The sequence below is a fragment of the Crinia signifera genome, chromosome 1 (assembly GCF_055691185.1).
Source record: "Crinia signifera chromosome 1, ASM5569118v1, whole genome shotgun sequence".
NCBI classification, from domain to species: Eukaryota; Metazoa; Chordata; class Amphibia; order Anura; family Myobatrachidae; genus Crinia; species Crinia signifera.
Genome location: NC_139217.1, coordinates 178,499,340 through 178,522,454, shown reverse-complemented (window position 1 = coordinate 178,522,454; position 23,115 = coordinate 178,499,340). Strand labels below are relative to the sequence as shown.

Genomic DNA, 23,115 nt, shown 5'->3' with positions numbered 1-23,115 from the left:
ACGTACCACCGGGTAAACAGTGCAGTCCATCCACTTCATTCAGCTTCCATTCCATGAGGCTGTGCTCCAGGAAAGAGAAGCATGTGATCAGCTCCTCCAATCAGAAATCTGCAGATACAATGCTCCTTTCACCCCTGGTGTCCAAGCTGATGGGATTGAAATGTGTGGCAGGAGGGACTGCCGCTTCTGCACTGTCACAGTGGGAGCACTGGCATATTTATTAATACTTATTCCTCTGGATTCCCACAATAAAGGCAGCAGGGCTATCAGAATCGGCAGAAAAATGGCCACTACACCATTTTTTCAGAGGTCTGAGCCCTCTAGTTCTCAGACTTTATTGTGCTGCATGATGGTGCACTGCAGAAAGGAGGGGACCCAAACAAAGGAGATTGCACACGGGCCTCCTTCTCTCTTAAAGCGCCCTAGAGCGGGGGAGATGTATCAGTGGGGTCTATTAGGGAGACCCTCTAATCCTTAGGAAGTGTTAATGTGGACATTATAAACTACTAGCCTGCATTATTTTTTCAAACACAAAGAGGCAGATGTATTAAGCCTAAAGTCGAAATAAACTGGAGATAAACAGGAGATAAAGTAGAAGGCGATAACGCACCAGCCAATCAGCTGTGTTTGAAATATGACAGTTGATTGGCTGGTGAGTTATCTCCTTTCACTTTATCTCCAGCTTATCTCTTCACCAGGCTTAATACATCTGCCCCACAGCCTGTATCATGACCGTTAGGTGCTGAAAGGTTGGAACTTAATCTTGATCGACTTTATCCAGTGGTGTAACTACAGTGAGGCAGCCCCTGCGGTGGCTTGGGGGAGCCAGCCAACAGAGACTGCGGGAAGGGTGAAGAATATAAGAGGCTATGTGCTGCTGTGACAGGCAGTGCGATGCTGCTCACCTCCGTGTTCCCTGCTGCAGCAGCGATTGACAGCCACCGGATGTCCTGATATAAAAGTCCTAAAGTAGAGGGGAAGCACTGATCAGCAGCAGCTCTGCGCTCCCCTCTATGTCCTAGACTCAGCGATCAGTAGGCTCAGGCTGCATAGTACTTGACAGGAGCTGCCAGGCTGGGAGGGTGCCGCTGCCGCAGCCACGCTGTTACTGAATGGAGAGGAGGGAATTGGGAGCAGTAGGACTTGGGGTAGCAGTGAGCACCAAACAGTATGTGACCCAAGGAGAGGCTCACACTGGGGGAAGGAGAAGGGGTGGGGGGATGGTTTGCACAGAGGGAAGAGGGGATTTATTTTACTTCCACAGGGGAAAGGATGGGGAGGGGGGGCGCCAGAAAATATCTTGCCAGGGGGGAGCAAAATGTAAGCTTACGCCACTGACTTTATCTCTATTTAATGGCCATATTTTGCACAGGCAGCCATTAAAGGGCGCTCAACGGAGCTATTCAAATATAGCTCCATTAAGGTTTAGATGCTGGCTTCGGCTTGTCAGCTCACAGACCCCAGGGGTGGCAAGCTGAAATACTCGAATAGTTACCTCTTCCGATGCTCAAACTATGCTAACACAATGTAAAAAAATCAATTGAATATTGCCCCACAATCTCCTGCCGCTTTAGACAGGAGATCAGGCGCAATGTAGCTATTGAATACGGCCCTAAGTCTTAGTAAATAGTCTAATAATTCTTAAGAGGACTGACGGAGATGTTGTTCATAGCAACCATAGCTATCTAGCTATCATTTCATGTGTTGGTTGGGATGTATGCTGAAAAGTGTATGTTCACTATGACCCGCCGATTTCTATTTCATTTGTAGTCTCAGGATTTCGTATATAGGTAAAGCAATAAATAAACAGGCTGTATATTTTACTTTGGGAAAAATGCACCTCTTGGCTTGGTGCTGTTATTCACTGTACTGTTGTTCAAAAATAAATGTGTGTTGTGAGTTTCATGTTTTATTAAACAGACTGAGATTTGAGTTTGCATTCTTTATGAATCAGACAAACCAGTGCCCGGCTGCCAGCTGCTTTATGTTTTGCCTCTGTCAAAGTGAGGCTAAGCCAGAAAGCTTGTCAACCCTAATACACCTGTCTCTCTTGTCAGTCTCCTGCTCCAAAGTCCTGCCTGCACTTGGAAACTGGAGAAGTAAAAGTGGATTTTGCTAGCCTTATTGTAGAATACAATATCTAATGGACTTGATGCAAATGTTTTGTGGTTGGTATTCAGACCACAACACAACGACAACAGCTGTGAAACTGTATTGTTAATTGACAACAGAAGTGGCTCATCTTTCACAAAGGGTCTTACGGCATACTCAGCATTTGTCTAAATTAAAATAAATCTGCAATATTTAAGATTCAAATATAAGCAACAAATATAAATCTGAATATTAGGAATATGTCAGAATACTGTATACTGTATATTAGTTTAGCAAGCGGATACATGCACATGCAGTGTGTTATGTAGTACCATATTTGTATGGCAAATACAACAGAACAACTTGCAATGTAGAATAAAAACAGAATGGGAAACTTACTAAGACAGGAGTTTTATTTCACATGGTATGTTGCTATGGGCAACCAATCAGATACTATCTATTATCGTCTAGAACAGTAGTTCCCAACCTGGGGTACTTGTACCCCTGGGGGTATAATACAGACTGGTTGGGGGTACTTGAAAATAATATTGATAATGGCGGAAGAGTAAGAAATCTCCAGTTGCCATGGAGATGAACCACGTCACATCACTTCCGTTGCCATCTGCAGCGTCATGTTGTGCTTTTGCCTAACCAATCCACTGGGAGCTCTCTGCGCTGCTCTCAGACAACAGCGATCATCTGCCCCGCACTGACATGGGTCAGCAGCATCATTACCCTTACAGGCATTAGCCGGAACCCCGGAGACAGTACACAGCCAGCAGCCAAACACAGAGGGACCTGATTACTGACCTCACTCTACTCCTCCGCTATTCCTTAATATAAAGACATGTAAACTGCTCATTTCCACTCCACTCATAAGGACAGCAGATTCATTAAATCGTCCAGTGTCCAGCATTGAGCTAGCTAAAATTCAAAAAGGTGAGGATAGGGAGTGAAGACACAAAGGTTTAATTACATTTCTCCCTCAATTCTGAGCGTATTTCTTGGAGATTTAGCCATGAGGTGGAGATCAACCTATATTATACCTCCCAACATGACCCTCTCCAGGAGGGACATAATGCTCTGTTTTTGAACTTACCTCTTAATGGGGCAGATGTATTAAGCCTTAACGAGATAAATTCATGTGTGATTATGGAGAGATAAACGTCCAGCCAATCAGCTCCTTACTGACTTTTTTCAAACACAGCCTGTAACATGGCAGTTAGCTGGTGATTGGCTGGACGTTTATCTCTCCTTATCACACTTGCATTTATCTCTTGTTAAGGCTTAATACATCTGCCCTATTCTATGATTGCCATCACCTGTTTTAAACAGGTTAATTGATAAGAAAAGTGTTTCCACACAGGTGATAGCAATCATACATTAAGAGGGAAGTCCAGAAGCAGAGAATAGTTTCCCTCCTGGAGAGGGTCATGTTTGGAGGTATGCTATATGCTCAATTGTTAAGTTCCCCACATTTTCTGAGATTTATATGTATTGTATTTCCTGTCCATTTGTAATCTTTTTTATAATAATAGCTTGTATTATTACAATTAGTTATCTTTTAATTCAAGCATTTTCTCTGTGTCACTGGTTGAATTTGCGATCCTGTGAGGCCAAAGCTACGTACCTAAGTATAAGTAAGTGATTTTGCAATTAATAAGTCTGGATGCAGATAGCTGTAAAGGAAAGTCTAGTGTCTATACATTGATGTTTTGAGTTCCCTTGCTGGTGGTGGTTACCAGGTGTTCATTAACCACACATACTGAGGTATAAGAAAAACAGGTGTGTGGGGAGCGCTATTAACAGCGGCTGGCAAGGGGTTGTCACTCCCCTATTAATCAAGAAAGAGATATATACAAAGTGCCAGCGCTGGCTGAATAATTGTTCAGCCGGTAATCTGAATAAAATATATTTATTAACTCTAATAATAGCAAATGCAAAACACAATAAAATCTAACTTAAACAATGTACAACAAAATACTTCAAAATAAAAAATAAAGGATCGGGGGATTGTCACATACGTGACATAAAAGTGGTATGTGGCAGGATTTAAAAGTCAAATTGTCATAAAACATCCATATTAGGATCTTATATTACCGATTGGGAAATTGCTCCACTGATGAAACTGGATATGGGGTTGTTGGTGTGTACCCTCCAGTGATGAATGAAAAGATGGTTGGGGTGATGGTGAGCTCTTATGTACACAGGAGCTTAGTTGAATCCTGATGGTGACCACTGGTTATACTGGTAAGTCTCTATGGGACCTGGCTTGGTGTCCCAGCAGCTCTGTTTGAAACTTTAGATCCAGATTTCTGGGTGGTGCTCTATTTCTTTCAGGAATCAAGGATGACCGCAGTGGGAGCAGAGATGTCCAATGTTGTGCTCAACGCGTTCCCCCGGATCAGTGAAATTCCGGCTTCCTTCCACAAAATAAAATATAACTTAAAGGGGATGATTCTGGTTGGTTTGCAAAAGCAAACCCCTTCTTTAATGACCAAAATAATGTGCATCGCAGGTGGGGCAGATGTAACATGTGCAGAGAGAGTTAAACTTGGGTGGGTTATGTTCAATCTGAAATCTAAATTGCAGTGTAAAAATAATGCAGCCAGCATTTACCCTGCACAGAAAAAAATAACTCACTCAAATGTACAGTAACTCTCTCTGCTCATGTTACATCAGCCCCACCTGCAGTGCACATGGCTTTTTCCATTAGAAAATGAGTTTTCTTTTGCAAACCAACCAGAATAACCTCCTTACAATATTACTTTCCAAAACTAGCAACTTACGTACTGGGTTTCCAGGGAAGAATGCTCTCACTTTTTCTCCTTGATATAAATCATTTTGAAATCGTGGCGGATATGCATGAGTTACAGTAGTATATAGTGCCTAAGTCCCAAACTGTATGCCTAGGCATCCTGGGGTGCCTCGGGACACTTGCAGGGGGGTCTTGGATTGGTGGTTGGCAAAAACCAGAGCTGGTGGCTGCCAATCTTAAAATATGTGGGCAAACTGAAGTAAATCTGGTTCTTCGCCACATAATTGAATCTAAAGGCCCATACACACTGGACGATTTTGAGCTGAAAGTCGCTCAAAACACCAAGTTTGAGCGGCTTTCAGTTCAAAGCCACCCAGTGTGTATGGCCCGGCAATGAGCGGTGAGTGGTGATGCGTGCACCCGCATCATCGCCAGGAAAGCCATTTAGCTACTTGCATTAGCAGATTTTGAGCGGCTTTGTGGACAGCTTTGCATAGTGCTGTGCTATGCAAAGTCATCCACCCCCTGCTGGCAGTGCCGGGCAGGGGGGGAAAGCCACTCAGTGTGTATGTACTGAGCAGCTTTCCCCCCAGTGATTACAGCGATCATCGTTGTCAATGCACAATGGGCATAGTCGCCCAGTGTGTATGGACCTTAAGGATGACATATTAACACATTTTACTCAACAAGAAAAAAATAATCTGATACTCTCTAGGGCACAGTGATTCACAAAAAAATTAGGAACCACTGGTCTAAATAAAAAGATAGGGCGGAACATTAACTGTTTACTGCTTTAAAAATGACTGAAACAGAAAGGTAAGGGCAGGTACACCAATAGTCAGGTGGATAGAATGGCCCCTTATCCATCTAATAAGCTCTAGCTGGCTGTAGAAGGTCTGTTAGGCAGGCATAATCATATCTAATGGTGACACATTAAAGTGCCTTAAGGTTCTGTCACTGCATCATGATCAGTGAGTGTACGTTTGCACCTGCCTGTCCCCTCACTAAGGAGAGCTATAGTAGTTTGTTACCCTTGCAAAGCAGCAGCAGGTGGTGCAAGGCCACCGAAGAACAGTGTCCTAGACATCTGGCTGTACTGTCCAAAATCTGGGTGTGTTTAGCTTTCGCGTGAGCTCTACTCCAGTCCCTAAAACCATTTGAAGGCTGACATCCTGAGCCATGTCACCCTCCCTGAGACTCCAGCAGAAACCCTATGTCTGCAGCCAGAATCCCCGTCCAGATGCTCGTTCATCTTGGAGACGCTTGGGAAGTACTTGGATGTTCCAACATGACAATGATCCAAAACACATTGTCATTGGCTACAGCAGAATAAAGTGAAGGTTCTGGAGTGGCCATCTCAGTCTCCTGACCTCAATATCATTGAGCCACTCTGGGGAGATCTAAAACACGCAGTTCATGCAAGACAGCCCAATAATTTACAGGAACTGGAGGCTTTTTGCCAAGAAGAATGGGCAGCTCTACCATCTGAGAAAATAAAGAGCCTCATCCACAACTACCACAAAAGACTTCAAGCTGTTATTGATGTTAAAGGGGGCAATACACGGTATGAAGAACTGGGGTATGTAAACTTTTGATCAGGGTCATTTTTGTAGTTTCTGTTATCATTATGATTTAAACACAGTTGTTTTACAGTACTTCCATTTCTGCTTCAGGCAGAAATTCTGTGTATTTTCATGATCTGATCAATAAAGAGGTTGACTCACTTTTAATCTGAAGAAATCTGGGAAAGAACAATAAAATAAGCCATTTTGCTAAATCAATACACCAACAATCGCATCACTGAAGGTCAGTTATAATAACAATCAATAAACCGAGAAGAACAAAATCATGTTTGGAATAGTTAAGGAGGGCTTTGACTTGTGTAACTTTAGATATAACTATTTGCTATAGATTATAAAGACTAAGAACATATAATTATTTAGAAGGAGTACTGAGAGAACAGTGTTCTTAATATGTTAAGCAATTTTTTCAAAAGCGATCAGGACATACAGTAAAAAGGACAGAATTGTGAGTGATAATGATTTTTTATTTTTTTACGAAAATTGATGCATATCACACGTTTTTATTTTCCTCATCCGAGGTCGTTAATCGTTAAAAGTTTCCTTGCAGTTTCAAATCATTCTTTCTTTTTAGAATCTGTGATAGCCCAATGCCAGGACAGGGGTTGAACCAGGCAGCATTATCTTTAACCACTGCAAACACCAGCGAAAGTTCCGGTTTCAGCATTTACTGACACCGCAGCTGTCTCGACATGAATAAATTGATAAATTGCCCCTAAGGACAGCCTTTATGGCCATGAATAGAGAGGAAATCTTCATTCATTAATTATTATACCTGTAATTGTTAACAAATGAAAATAGTTACTAAATAACCACTCGACTTATTAATTGTTCTCTTATGTGACTTGACTATACTAGAAAATGAAACCTTGCAAAATCCTTAAACACAATAGCAATAGCTGAATTTGTCTGTTGAATGCAGTTATAAATAAAGTTATGTGTGATTAAAATGTAAATTATACGAATGTGTTTAATTTGCACCTGTTCTGCAATCTCTTCGTACAAAAAGCGAGTAATGGGCTGTAGGCAGGTGCAGAAGGGATAATGAACTGAGATGTGAAATACTTTACAAAGATGTATGTGACTATGTGTGATCAGTTTCTAAAGCCACAACACCAGAATAGCATCACAGTGATGAGAGATGTGAGTGGAGTTGTTACCATTCTGTCTTTAAATCTCAGGTAGTGAATTCAACATTTCCTCTTACTCTGGATTGGCGCCAAGCAGCAAACCACAGAAAGAACCATAAAAGATGAGCCAACAAATGGCAAGCGGACACTCCACTGTTGCATTTCAGTCTAAACCAGATAGTCTGGGGCCAGACACCTTAAAATATACATGGTTCTGTTCACACCTGTTTAAACATAAGCATGTACATAGTACACACATTTACTAACTCTTGTGTATTTAATCTCCAGTCGTAGACTTAGAAATGTATATTTAATTAAACTAATACCAGCAGAATTCTGGGCTGTCTTCCAAACTCTCAACTCCCAAAAAAACAAAACAGAAAGGTTTGAACTAGAAGTCTGCTAACTACTGTAGCGAGAAGATGCCCATTGAAATAGAATGAGATGTGCCAGCTATTGCCTCTTAATTGCCCCAAATTTTCTCAACCACAGCATTTTTCCTCAGAGATACTAAAAAATATTAATTAAAGAAGGTAAAAAACGCACTATTCTACAATATAAATATTCTCATGTGATGTACCATAGATGAGGTTAACAGTCTGACTTATTTTGAATGTTATTAACCCCTTCAGTGGCACTCCCGAGAATTTTCCGGGTTATGCTCCAGTGTGCAGACTGGCAAACCTGTAAAATTCTCGGGAGTGCCACTTTCTGCGCTCCCTCCTGTCAGGCAGCGCCGTTGACATCAGTGATGTGCTCAGCTTCAGCCGCTGCCTGGCCACGCCTCCTGTCCCTGGCTTTGTGCGGCTGGGTTTCCGAGGGCAAGGCCGGGCAGCGTCTAATGGAGTGCTCAGAGGTGCTGCCCGGCCCGGGAAACACAGTGTGGGGAGTGCTCCCAAAATAGACTTGCCCAGTGAGGAGCGCTCAGTAAAAACCCCACCATTGCAGGGGTTAAGGATTTCTAAGTTAATCTTCTGAAGCAGCATGCATACACACGGTGTGACTAAAGCCCCATGTCGAGTGATATAGGTTAGCACAGATCTCTCAGCACGCATCGCTGCCACACATGCAATGTACCAGCAATCTGTGCTGAGCAATCTGTACTGACCAGTGTTTTAACCATGAGAACACTGATGATCTAACTAGATTTATACTGTACTCAGTATAAATCTAGTCAGGCGATGGCGACGTGGGGCACTGTGCTTCCCCGACGTTGGGGGCTGTATACACAGAGCGATCTATGCTTAATTTCTAAGCGATCTAGCCTGGTGACCCATAACAGTTATTGACAAACTTTGATAAATAACACCCTTAGAGAGTTAACTCATTAAGGGGAGATTTATCAAAAAATGTGTATTACAAAGTTGCTTGTGTTTAGCAGTTTTGTGCCCGGGTTATTGAGCATGTGATTTACTAAAGACAAAACCATTTATTTAAACCTCTTGAAAACTTGCCAGTTTTTCTAGACGTAGTCCTGAGAGTTGACATCGGTAGCTCAGAAGAAAAATTACCTTTTTTCTGGTGATCTGGCCATTGTGTATGTGGTTTGCATGGGACTGCACACCACATTTGGTTTGAGTTTTAGCCTTCAAATGCAGGACTGATATATGGAGTTTTAGCTTGGAAAACTTTGTGATGTATGGTAATGCATAGAAATATCTTGTGCAGTAACTTACCTGAGTTATTTATGGAAGACAAATGTAAGAGGAATTGTCACATCCAAAGAATCAATGTGATATATAATATATTTATTTATTTATTTTTACATTATGCATCTACCGTATTTATGCAGAACATTTTCTACAAGAATTCCATTACAGTGTGGGCCAACGTGGCGGGATCTGTAGTTGGTTCATATTTTGCTTCTCCTGGCTTCTCTTGAGTGGGTAAATTCCCTGAAGGACAAAGGACAGCTACGCAGGACAACATAGGACAACCGCTGGCAGTTTCATCCCTGAATGTTGCATCATGCAGCCCCTTTATGCACATGGAGGAGAGGACATCATACTCCATGACATCCAGGTCAGCATCATGAACACCTAAGTGTGGGAGGGGAGCATGTGTTAAATCCTCAGTGATATACAGTAGATGACCTTTCCACTTTTTGTGCACCACAGCCAGATGATACCTTGAGCATGAAATGTTGAATTCATGCAGAAGCAATATGCATGGGTTTGCTGAAAATGGTAACTAGGTGCTGCATGAATATTCGTTCTACACACAATCCTGTCCCTGATGAGCTAATTTGATAATCATTATTATTATTAAATTACTTAAATTGCACACATATATTCCACATTGCTTTCCAGAGTACATAAGGCCATTCACAAGAGTACCTGCCCCAATGGAGCTTACACAATCTATATTCTCTACCTCATGTACACGCACAGACATTCACTCTTGAGTTAATTTTGTTGGGAGGCAATTAACCTACCATTATATTTTTGGATTATGGGAGAAACCCACATGAGCATGGGAAGAATATACAAACTCCACACAGGACTAGGCTGGAAATCAATACAGTTAAGATGAACTGAAGCAAAGGAATTGTCCAATGTGTTACCAGGGTCAGTTTGTCGTTGGTAGAGATTAATGATTGTAAGTGAGAATAGCTCTGGTTATAGATGGGGAGCAAAGTAGGAGAGAGCTGTCATTGAAGTGTGAGAGAAGAGTTCTGTAAGAACAGGAGGGAAGAGTGCCTTACTCTGATAAGCTTACAAACTAGAGGGTGAGGGAGACAGATATGAGGTGCAGGCAACGAGGCCTCAAGGCAGGAAGTGAGCATGGCATGGGTGGCCAAGACACAAACTGGCAGGTATGGAGAGTGGCCTTGGTAGTAGGTTATGCAGAAGGATATGCATTGATGAATAGGTGGCTTTTCACTGCCTGTTTGAAACATTGTAAGGTTGGGAAGAGTCTAATAACGCAAGGGAGCTTATTCTAGAAAAATGAAACACCTGCAATTTCTTGGATATTTGCATGGGATGCAGTGACCAGAGTAGAGGACACCAGATGGTCATTGGCAACCGGAGGGGGTGGGAAGGAGTTTGTAGTGAAATTAAGTGAGATATGTGTGGAGTTAGAGAGGGCTTTGTATGTGAGTGTGAGGAATTCTGTAAAGGAATAGAAGACAATTTTTTTAAGGAACTTGGCAGAAGAGGAAGATAAGTCTAGATGCAGAGTTGAAAACAGACTGGAGGGAGCATCGAACTGTGAGATGCCTAGCTGGAACTCTCGGAATTGAGCCTGAGATTGAACATGGGGGGCAAAGGAGAGGGAGGAGTCAAGAGGGACACCTAAGCAGCAGAGTTAGGGAACAGGGGCAATGATTGTGTTTTCAGTTATGGATATATTGGGAGGGTGGTGACTCTAGATAGATAAAATATGATGATGAGTATGGTTTTATCCATGTTGAACTTCAGACATCCAAGAGGAGAGGCAGCTGGATACCTGAGAGAGTACAAAGGGGGAAAGGTCAGAAGAGAAGAGGTATAGTTATGCGTTGTCAGCATAAAGGTGGTAATGAAAGTCAAAATAGCTTATGAGTGCATCTAGGGAAGAGATGTACAGGGAGAAGTGAAGGGGACCTATGACAAAATCCTGGGGTACCCCAACAGGGAGAATGGAAGGGGGTGAGGAGTCAGAGGCAGACCTCGAGAAGGAGCAGTTAGTGAGGTAAGGGATTAACTAGGCCAGAACAATGCAAGAGAAGTTAATACTCTGGAGGGTGTGGAGGAGGAGGAGAGGATGATTCAGAGATTGAAGGCATCAGAAAGCTCCAGTAAGAGAAGCAGTGAGAAGTGATCATTGGAGTGCACAAAAGCCAAACTGAAGAGGATTGAGGATGACATTGTCAATAGATAGCTGGTGAGAGTACTGTATACAAGCAGCTCAATTAGTTTGGGGGTGAATGGGAGAAGAGAGATTGGGGGGGTAGCTAGGTAGCTAATGGGTGAGCAAGTGCAAAAATGTTTTTTATAATAGTTGAGACAAGAGCATGTTTAAATGGTGAGGGAAAGATGTCAGTAGAGAGTTATATGTTGAAGAAGTGAGAAAGGTGGGAGAATGCAGTGGGGGAGAGGGAGCAGAGGAGGCAAGAGGAAAAGGAGCCCAGGGCACGTAGAGGAGGGAGGGGATAGGATGAGGCAGTGGACTTTGTCTGTGGTCGGGTGGAAGGAGCACAAGATGGAAAGGCTTGAGGGAGAGGGTGTGGGAATGATAGAGGTACTGAGGGGATGCAAGAGGAGATTTCATGGTGAGTGGCTTCAAATTTGGAGGAGAAGGAAGCAAATTCAGTGCCAGTGAGAGAGAATGGGTGGTGAGAAATAGACACATGTGTTTGCCTTATCAATAGCCTCAGCCCCATGTGGGATGTCCAAGTCAAATAATTGTCTACTTTTTTGACTTGTCTGAGAGTCCATCACAGTATTATATGCACCATTCCTTGTTGATATTGTGGCATGTGTCCACAAAGGCATAACTGAAAAGCAGCTTTATTTACTAAAGCTTTAAAACATGTAAGAGTTGATGTTGCCCATAGCAACCAATCATATTCTGTCTATCATGTTCTAGGATTCAATTGAGAAATGATTGATAGACTCTGTAATGTGTAATATCACCACTTTTTATTTTTAGAAGCTTTAGTAAATTTACTTCTCTGGGTCATCTCAGCCTGATTTCTGACACCATGTGAAGTGGCCCATGCGTAAATCACCACAGTACTCAGAAGTTCTACAGAAGTGCGTCTTTACTGACAGCAGTAATGCTGAACAGTGGCTGCAGAGGCAGTTCCTGTATAACAAGTGTATGGTAATGATCCAACTTGCGTTCTTCCACATAACACATACTTAACTGAGAAACTTAGGTCAGCTGTCTGAACCTCGCCTTTTTTCTCTTCTCTTTACCACACACATAGAATGTAAAAGCTTTAGTGCTAAAATTCAGGCAGGCTGTAAGCATGTTATTCTCCAGTTTCCGACCCATAAGAAGGGTTGCACTTCAAAAACAAAGCAATTAGAGCTGGGCCTCTCAAACCAATTATGTCCTTGGGCCTTTTGTGTCCTGCGCAGAGCTTGCACTGACCAAAAAGGATGGGCCCATAAGCAGCAAGATGAATGCAAGTAAAAGTTGTTTAAATAATGCATTATTAAGTTCAATAAATACTATATAATTATATGGATTTCTCATTTTCACAAACTCTCCCCTGAGGAATTTATATATAAAGAAAACCATTCTGTGTTGTTTGCTTTTGACATTCTTTTTATAATCTAATTAGCAACTAGTTTTCTTCAAATACCTCTGGGGATAATCATAGTGTATGAGAAATATGTTTGCTGTTGTCTCAAGGAACAATTATTGAGCATACATTTTATAAAGATTAGTCTTGCTGTAAAAGCGTATTTAGGTGTAGCCATTTTGGAGCCAAGCATTTTGTGGTCTCAGTATTTACGAACATGGAACCTAGCTCACTCATATGTCGAAATATTATTATGTCTCTGTGATGTCACCAGCTGTATATTAGTACAGCTGAGAAAACTGCTACCTGCTATTTCTATTGAGAAAGGTTCACTACTTTTGTTAGCGTTAATTCCCAGGATGTATATTTTTCTAGCTTCTTTATATTTTACCCCAACTTGAATCCTGTTTTCATTGTCTAGTTTTGCTAGCTTACTTGCCATTGGATAAACAGTACCTTGTTCTTGGCCTGACCTGCAGTCCAGGCACCTTTCTGTTTAGGTCAGCATGTGGATGCTGATTCTGATATGTTTATAGTAATGTCTGTTTGCTTTGTATCATGTCTCTATATCTATGCCCCCTGGAGAGGACCACTCATGTCAGTGCACTTCTAAGCCAGCATGGTGGATGAACACTGAATATTACAGAAAATCATTCCCACCAGAAAATGTCTTACCTCTTCTTTTTCATTTTCTTTTCTCCATCAGACAATGGCCCTTATTCAAGTTGAATCGGACGGATACATATTTCGGATAGTAACCGAGTGTTCTTAGCCCTACCATATGGATCGCTCACACTCCGAATGCGGTAAGACACGGACCGAACGGACCACGAGTGGATGTTTCATGTGAACACCTCCTCCATCTGTGGGAACCTCCCCCATCCTCCGATGGTCGCCGACCATCGAATGATGGACCAAGTGGTCAGGCAGCACCGAGTGCTCCAGTCAACTCAGACATTTTTCCGTATGAAAGCAGGGATATGGGTGGGCAGCTGACATCTGGCTATGTCAGCTGTCCGCCCCCCACACGTGTGTCAAAGCCGCATTACCATATGTACGCCCAGCGGGGCGTACACATATGGTAATGAGCCCAAACGGCCCTTCACGCTCCTCTCCATCCCCTGCTCGGATGGTTCCGTACAATCATTTTCTGCACGGAACTCAGGCCGTGTGAGGCGTTCGCACATGCGCAGATACACTTCTGCACATGCGCAAACACCAACCATCGGCCGGCCAGCCGCACTCGGAGCCATCAGACTCAAACAGAATAAGGGCCAATGTGACAATGCGATTTCCCAACAATATATAGGTGCAAGCTGTCACACCTTAGTTCAGTGATAGCTAACCTTGACACTTCAGCTGTTGTTGAACTACACATCCCAGCATGCCCTGCATCAGTTTTAGCATGGCAAAATAGTAAAACTGTAGCAGGGCATGCTGGGACGTGTAGTTCAACAACAGCTGGAGTGTCAAGGTTAGCCATCACTGCCTTAGTTGGTCCTGGGCTCTGGGCTGGAGTGAAGAGAAAGCGTGGTGGCTAAATGTGGTTCTTCTACATATTGGGCCTTATTCTAGTTGACTTGGATGGATGCATATTTTCAGATGGCCACCGAGTGTTCTTAGCCCCACCTACTGTACGGATCGCTCACACCGTCCGAATGCGGTGAGTGGATGTTTCATGTAAACAACTCCCCCATCTGTGGGAACCTCCCCCATCCTCCGATGGTCACCGACCACCGAATGATGGACCGAGTGGTCAGACAGCTCTGAGTGCTCCAGACCACTCGGACATTTCTCTGTGCGAAATCAGGGATATGGGCGAGCAGCTGGCATGCGGCTATGTTAGCTGTCCGCCCCCCACACGTGCATGACAGCCACATTACCATAACTATGCCCAGCGTTTTCATGGGAACGCCCATAAAACGCAGGGCATACGCATATGGTAAAGATGCCCAAACAGCCCTTCACGCCCCTCTCCACCCCCTGCTCGGATTGTTCTGACCGATCGTTTTCTGTACGGAATTCAGGCCGTATTCAGACATGCGCGGCATTCGCACATGTGCAGATACGCCTCTGCACATGCGCAAACACAATACATCGGCTGTCCGACCGAACACGCAGCCATCCGACTCAATCAGAATAAATCCCATAATGTAGAATTTACGGAGGATGGCTGAGCAGAAGATGAAAGCAGGGCTTGAATAGCAGAGAGAACAGGTATGAAAGGAAAGTCACAGTGAAATAAGATGGACTCTTGAGAATGGCTGGAAGTTCAGAGTAGATTTGAGTCAGTCGGAATTGATGGAGAACACTTGACTCGAATGTAGCAATCGTTGGTAAGCAGAGGTCAGCAAACCTTTGTGAAACTGAGGAAACTACCTGCATTACAGTGAAAACAGATATTGTCTCAAACTGTTCATTCATCTGCACAATTTAGCGAGTTACAAGGGAAGAATAACACAGGCAATAAAAGCTGATATTAACCAACATTTTATGTTTCCTTGTAATCCAATTGTTGTTGTTCTTCATATGAGTACCCATAGGCATATCTATAATGAGTGCATGGTGTTTGTGTGGTGCAAATGAGTCCATGGGTCTGGGGGAGACACACCTTGCCCCCAAACTATACCTATCTAGATAGCGTTTCCCTCCTGCTCTGAATATGACACCGTGAAATGAGAGGAAAGACTCCATCACTGTGCCAGCTCCTTTGCTCTCTTATGGGCATATGCCATCTTCCTAAATATCTCTCTGAGAAGAGAAAGGATCTGCTAGCTGGCAGAAATTAAGGTAAGGGGCTGAAAATGGGGCCCTATGCTAAGAGGAGGGGGTTTGTTTCACACGGGGCCCCTCCTGCATTAATACAGTGCTGGTGGGGTGTGGATTATTAGATCGACAGTGTCTAGATAGACAGTCAATAGGTAGACCCCAATAGATCGATATGCAATAGGTCAAAAGGTCAACAGGATCAATTTTTTTTCCCATTTTTGGTTGTCAATGTTGCCTTGCTTAAGGTGTGTCTACGTGGACGGTAAAGTAAGAACAAGCCAGTTTCAAAAAGTTCAATGAAAAACGTATGTTGGTCTTTGTCTAATGTCTACCCCAACACGCCCACCAATGCCCACTTTCCAGCCCCATGCATACATGGGTCTTACTCATAGACATCCTTCATTTTGTAATCCCTATATATCTCAGCTAGTGAGACACACTTTTGTAGTAGCAGTTTAGCTTTCACATACCAAAAGAAAACATATCCCTTTGTATTATCTGAAATACAACATCATTATATTGAATTTATTCATGTTTGGATTATATTTATGAGGGCACGATGCCATTCGTACTGCTTTATTGCTGCATTATACTGTACATACAAAGAATAGTACATTATGCCCACTGATAAAATACAAAACTAAACAAACAAGTGACTACATGCCATGATTTTACTGATATTCTCTGTAATACATAATAACACTAATAAAATATTGTCCTGTAGGGACATGCCTGGGATTGTGTCCGTGATGGGATTGTAAAACTGGAAAACTGGCAACAGAAGAATGCAGGGATGGTAATGAACATCGCCCATTCTTTTTAGGAAAAATAATAAATCATAAATCCATTTGTGTAAGTGTAAATTCTGCAAAATATTTAGATATTTGTTCCCAAAGCCATGGAAAATTAAATCTGAATTCTTTGAAGTCTTTGGGGGGTATTCAGACCCAGTCGCTATTTCCGCCAGCGGAAATGGCAGCCGTCGCCTATTCAATGCTGTCGTTATCACCACATTGAAGGCAGGTTCTGACAAAACAAATCCGACTGTAAAACAAACTGAATCCTTTTGTCGGAAACGAATGCGGATTGACGAATTCACAGCCGGATTTCGCTGATTTGCGGACTTTCCGAAATCGACAGTCTGTATATTGAATACCAGGGCCGGACTGGCCATCTGGCACTTCTGGCAAATGCCTTGTGGGCCGCACCCCCCCCCCCCCAGCGTCATTAGCATATTGCCATGGCATTAGCATATTGCTGTGGCATTAGCATATTGGCGGTGGAGGCGCTAGTGAGCAAGCGCTGCTGTCCTCTGCTGGGACTGGACCCAGCCATTGTGTTCAGCTTCAGCTTCCCCAGAGCAGTAGAATGATTGAGAGCAGAAGAGTGATTTTGGGACCTGCAGCCTCTTACTCGGCCACTCACAAGGACTAAGATCAGTTGCAGGAACCAGCCCCAACTTCTGGCACTGAGGAGGGGGTTGAGGCAAGCTGCAGACACCTGTCCCAACTTGTGGAGCCCACTGCATGAAGAGTTGCGTTGGGGCTAGCTGTGCAAGCCATCACCAGGTCAGTGGTGGTGGGGTGTCTGTCCATGCTGTCATCGGGGGCATGAGGTGGGAGATGGAGGGAGGGGGGGGGTTGTGGAAGTCAGTGCAAGCAGTCACAGGATCTGGGAGATGTGTGAAGTAGCTGTCTGTACAAGCTGTCACCGGGTCTGGTGAGCTTTATAACTGGGTCCAGGGTATGCAGATTGATTGGGAGATAAAGGCTAAGCTGTCAATGGGTCATGGGTTTGGGGACTGTGCAAGCTGGCACTGTGTATTGGTGGGTGGGGGGGGTGTCTGTGTAATCTGTCATGGGAAAAAGAGGGGGTAACACTCCACTGCTCTCCACTGTTGTGGCCCCTAGCAACTGATACCATTGCTCCCTGTCACACTCATAAAGTATATATGGGGGGGGGGGGGCTTTCACAATTTTGCTATGGGGCCCACAAGAATCTAGTTACGCCCCTAGTCACAGTGGTGGTGGATGACCGTCCCTGATCATGGTGTGCGCCATACTGTGTAATGGGCATTACAGTGTGTGACATAATATGTAATGGGCAATACAGTGTGTGGCAATGTGTAATGGGCATATTGGTGTGTCCCCTTCCCATGAGACCACGCCCCCTTTTTGCAGCGCAAGGGCCCTGTCTGCTATGGGTGGGCCTGTGTGCTCAAAATGCCAGGGCTGATTTCTGGTCCCAGTCCGGCCCTGTTGAATACCAACTGTCGAGTTCCTGTGGGAACAGGGCCGGCAACAGAAATCTTGAGGCCCTGTACACTGATATTTCTGGGCCCCCCCACGTAATCCCAAATATTAAATATTTATTGGGAGGGAGTGATGGGAGTAATTACTTATTAAAGGTGTTGGGAAGCATAAAAATATAAATGGGTGGGTGTGAGGGGGGCATCATTAAATGTTATATAAGGGGTGGAGGTGATGGTTTGCACATAATATACTATTCTCGATCAACGGCACTTACAGGCGACGTCAAAAAAGTCTGCAGTTAGCGTCAATGTTTCAAAGCTTGTATTAGCTTTTTCATCAGGATCCTTATTTGAAGTCGCCTGTGTGTCCCACCGATCCGGAATAGTATGTTTCTCCTCATTCACTAGTGAGGTAAAGGAAGGCACAGGTAGATCTATATATACATCTATATATGACAATGACTTTAGGGGCCGTTTCAGATCCGCTCGTAGCGGGCCGAATTCGTCCCCGTCCCCGATGGTCATGGTTTGCACATGTGCCCACCCTGGGAGCAACCAGCTTTGGCGAGTTTCACACTCACCAATCAGTTCGCTCCAGGAGGGGTGGGAAGCAGAGTGCAGGGGGCTGGAGCAGGGGAATAACCAGTGTGTCGATGCCTGCTTGGGGCAGGTGGCTGATGTCACATGAATTTGGCCATCTCCAGCCAAGATAAAAGTCAATCCAGACTGACTTTTTATCTGTGAATGGGGGAAAAAAATCATTCGATGGTCAGTGCGAGGGAATGTGTAAGCGTAAACATCCCCTCACATGCAAATTCAGTGTTTCATGTGAGGTGGGGAGGCGGGTGTTCGGCCAGGCGGTGAATACCTGTTTGCTAGGCTGCGAACATTCGCAGTCTAGCAAACAGGCCTGAATCAGGCCCTTAGTTCTAGGGCATCCAGAATAAAAGACAATAGGTGGCAATCTTCACACTGTATTTGAAGTGCAAAAGCGTATAAGTCGCCATACTCTGATGTCGACATTACGTTTCAAGGCATGGAAGCCTAAAGATATTAGGACATGTGGCAAGTGAAGTGTGTAACATAAAAATACAGACAGTGCTTGTGCAACTGCAGAGAGAAACAGCTGGACACACACACACACACACACACACACACACTACATGCTCCAGTGACCTCAGGAGACAGCCAGTGGAAGAAGGATCAGCACTGCAGCAAAGACTCCTGCACTCAGCATCCGCCCCAGGCAAAGTCGGGGGCGTGGCCTAATCGCGGGTCCTCGTGGCTACGCCCCCTTTAGAAAAACTTCCCTATAAAGTATTTGGCTTCTTAAATTAGTGATCGGAAAGGTATAGGAGCGAGGTGGGCAGGGACAGCCTGGGGTGCACCACAGCCAGCACACAAGGGGACTTCTACGTGACAAGAGGGTAATGCAGGCTACCTGGGGCTGGAGTTGGATAAGAGACATGCATCAGTTGGTGGGGGTGTGCATCACCCAGCCGCTGCACTCTGCTGGAGAAGTGTGTGTCACTCGGCTTGGGAAGTCCCTGGAAGGAGCTCCTGCTACATTCAGCGTGGGAGTCCTGCTACAGTCAGCGCACATATTCAAAGACAATCCGTCCTGCTCTCCCCAGTCCAGCTCTGTGACGACTCATCTGTTTAGGTTGCGGGGAGGGTAGTCACACGGGCGGGGGCGGGGCGGCACACACAGACTGCACACACAGTGCACGCAGTGGGGGTGACACAGCTTATAGACGGGCCCCGGCCACAGCAGGGCTCTGGGGCCCCTCAGATCGCAGGGGCCCGTCACACTTGTCCCCCTTGACCCCCCCTGTCGCCGGCCCTGTGTGGGAAGGAACGAAAAACAGCCCAAATTCTGACTGTCGGGACGTTCCGACAGTCATAATCCGAGCCTGATATTGTGAGTCTACTGTAATGGATGGTTGGTATAACTTTTTAATAAATAAATTGTCTGTTTCATGGGTGCGTTATGGGAGTGTCATAGCCGTGTCAGTGAAAGTGGCTGCTATACTGATATACTGATGCACAACCTCAGATATAGGAGGCCATAGTCAGATGAAGAAACTGCACCTGCTGAGCGATTTTCTCTGCTGTGAACAACTTTTCATAATAGCCGGACGTTGACTCTGCTGGTAATACCAGCAGATGAATGGCGGCCACTGGCATTGATGCGGAAGCACGCATCAGCGCTTACCGCTCATCACCTACCTATACACACTGGGCAGCTCAAATGACAAAAAACTGATCTGCTCTCGGCTCAAAATCGCCCAGTGTGTATGGGCCTTTACTTATAATTGAATAATGTGTTACCTAAAATAGTGGGCTAAACTATATCATAACACTCAGCAGGCCAATGCAATCTAAAAATGGTATATAAATGCAATCTTTAAAATATGACTTTTGAAAACCTGGATAAAGCTTGCAAATACACGTTAGGGTATTTCTGTGTTTGCCGGCCTTGCTATGAAACTAAATCAACAATGGGGCCCGGCCGGGCCAGCGGACCTATATGATCCATGGAAATAAGGGAAATTACACCACAGAGATCTCTAGTCATTAATGCAACATTTCAACTTGTATCATGGAGCAGAGCTGACTTGGATCCGGGCCACTGGCAAAATTTTCCAGCCCTTCTGCTTCCCAGGAAGGAATGCTGTGATTTAATGGGTGAATGATTGCTGACCTACTGAAGCTACTGTATTGAGTGCCCTTCAATTACTTGTAACTAATTTTATTTCATATTTCAGTGGACAAAATCATAGTACGACGATCCAGAATTTCTTTTTCTGGAGACCACATCAGTCAAGGCTCAGCTAACTTGGAGGAAACAGTTAAGCAGAAGTGACATCTCATTCACAATTGCATGACAGCTACAGAACAGATCTGCACTAGACAATTACAACAGATCAGTTTACCTGCGTCAGATACAGATGGAAAATGCATTAATAGAAATAAAATTTTAAATTACAAATCCAGTTAGATATCCGCCGTATTGGAATATTTATTTTAAGGCTTAGTTGACACATGGAAGTAACTAATTATATTTTTGCATTTAAAAGATCTAAATAAATGTTCGCTGTCAGCACAAAACAAGGTCTGCCAAGGTCAGTGAGAGCATGGTCAAATTGCTTTGTTCTTCATCTGGACGTTAGCAAAGTACTAAAGGATGATATAACAACAACACAGGAAACAAGAGATTATAATTATTTATGGTTTAGTAACGTTCCTCTGATTAGAACAATAGTCTGTTGAAATGATTTTCTTAGCTGATGGTTCTTTTTTTTTTAAGCCAATGCAAATATCAAGTGAAAATTTGAATTGCAACCATATTGGGTAAAACCTGGTAGGAAATGATAGCCCAAAAGAAGATGATTGTGGATACTCCAGAAAACAGTCATTTTGCCGCAGTAAAATATACTGAATACGATACACAATACCATATACTTTACTCCGTAGAGTCAACAGCTTTTATAGATGCCTATATTTCAGTGGTTCTCAAACTCAGTCCTCAGGACCTCACAGAGTTCTTGTTTTCCAGGTCACTCGACAGGTTCGCTCATTACACATTTTAAAACATCCACAGGTGGAGCTAATTATTTGGGAAAGCGGGGGGGACTGGACTGCACCTTCATTCTGGCACTGGCACCCCTCCCATCTACCCTCAGGTGTTTTAATTAGAACAGGTTCCTACATTGCTGACTGCATGTTAATATGGGCTCTATTTGAAGGTAAGACCTAGATAAATTTATATAATGTGTTAGTATTAGAAATGTTAGGGACCCATCTAATGAAGTTCACCTGGATGCGGTGGATGGGCCCACATATTTGCGCAAATGTGTGCTAAGAACTTCAATTATACTCCATGTAATTTGTAAGAGTTATCAAAATAATTTTTACTATCAGTGTTCTTAGCACCTAGAGTGTGCATCAGTATTGTTCTTTTTTCCTGTATGGAGCTAATTATTTCACTTGTGATTTTGGGCCTTATTCTGCTTGGTACAGTGGGACCGTATACGGGGGAATCGGGTTTTTTTTTCGTCTGCGCATGCGTAGCTTTCACTATGCGCATGTGCGGCGACCTCACACCGCTCACGGACAGGTCTCTTCATGCGAAAAACCTGTCCGCAAGAGTACGGTCAATGTGGGCGGCATGGGGGTGTTTTTATGGGAGCGGCCGGAATAATGAGGAAAACTGGGCGTAAACATGGGTTTACACCAAAAATGTACGGTGCTACAACCGCTCGATCGGCGAACGTACCGTGCATTTTGGGCCAAAAACAGGTGGACGCCAAAGATAGCTCCAGACCACCCCTAGAGATACCGCATGAGAGCGGATGCCTGGGTCTGCTAATTAACGCTGATTACTACAGCCTATTAAGTGAAAACCATGATTTCACTACCTGCAAGCCACACACAGCCCTCAAACACATTGGAACCTTATCTTTCTACACTTCTCTACATGTAAAGGTTGTTTTAATTTTAGGTAATATTCCTTCTAAGAGCTGCTTATATATGTCAAGGTAGTTATTTTATAACCATCTACACCCATTCAGTAAGTGTTTTTGTATACTTTAAAAACAGGACACTCAATTTACAGAAATCGACATGTGTCAACTTTTTCACTGTAACACCAACATAACTTTATTTAAAAGTAAAACCAATGTGGGGACACATACTGTAGATAGTGATTAACATGCAACATTAGAACATAAAAAAAATATACATGTAATGAGGGTTAAAATGTTGTTTTATTAGGGTGTTTATTAAGGTACACAATTGAGTTAATAGAAAACAATTATTGAATAAAAATTAGAATAATTAATTAAATGTCTTAATTATAGTTGAAAGGGAAGATTTGCAGTGCCATATATGTGAAGGGTATGCCACCCTGCATGGACGAACGCTCACTCTCACGAACGGTGACACACGCTGAGTTTTCCATTGAAAAAAGGCGAGACCCGTCCATGCACTGTGGTGTACGCTCCGATATACGGAAGATGTCGGTGTGAAAACGGACGAGAGCCGCCCGTATACGCTCAAGTGTACGCCACTACCCATTGTCTGTGTTTGTGACCGTCCGTATGAAGATGTTTTGTGGGCGGACTTACGCTCACCGTCCACGTACGGGAAACGTACGGTGAAATGGACCATACGTATGTTGCACCGACCGAACCAGAATAAGGTCCTCTTTGAGGAGACCTGCAAAACATGCACTGTGTGGAGTCCTGAGGACCGCCTTTGAGAACCTGAGCTCTATTTAAAACAGTCAGCAGCCAAAT

General features: G+C 43.8%; 1 long non-coding RNA gene across 1 annotated transcript; it reads left to right on the top strand.

The window, feature by feature from the left end:
* The first annotated feature begins 16,290 nt into the window (after positions 1-16,290).
* Positions 16,291-20,811, top strand: LOC146026872 (uncharacterized). Its single transcript, XR_014454568.1, has 2 exons — positions 16,291-16,416; positions 20,584-20,811. It is a non-coding gene; the product is annotated as an uncharacterized LOC146026872 (long non-coding RNA).
* Positions 20,812-23,115: the final 2,304 nt, after the last annotated feature.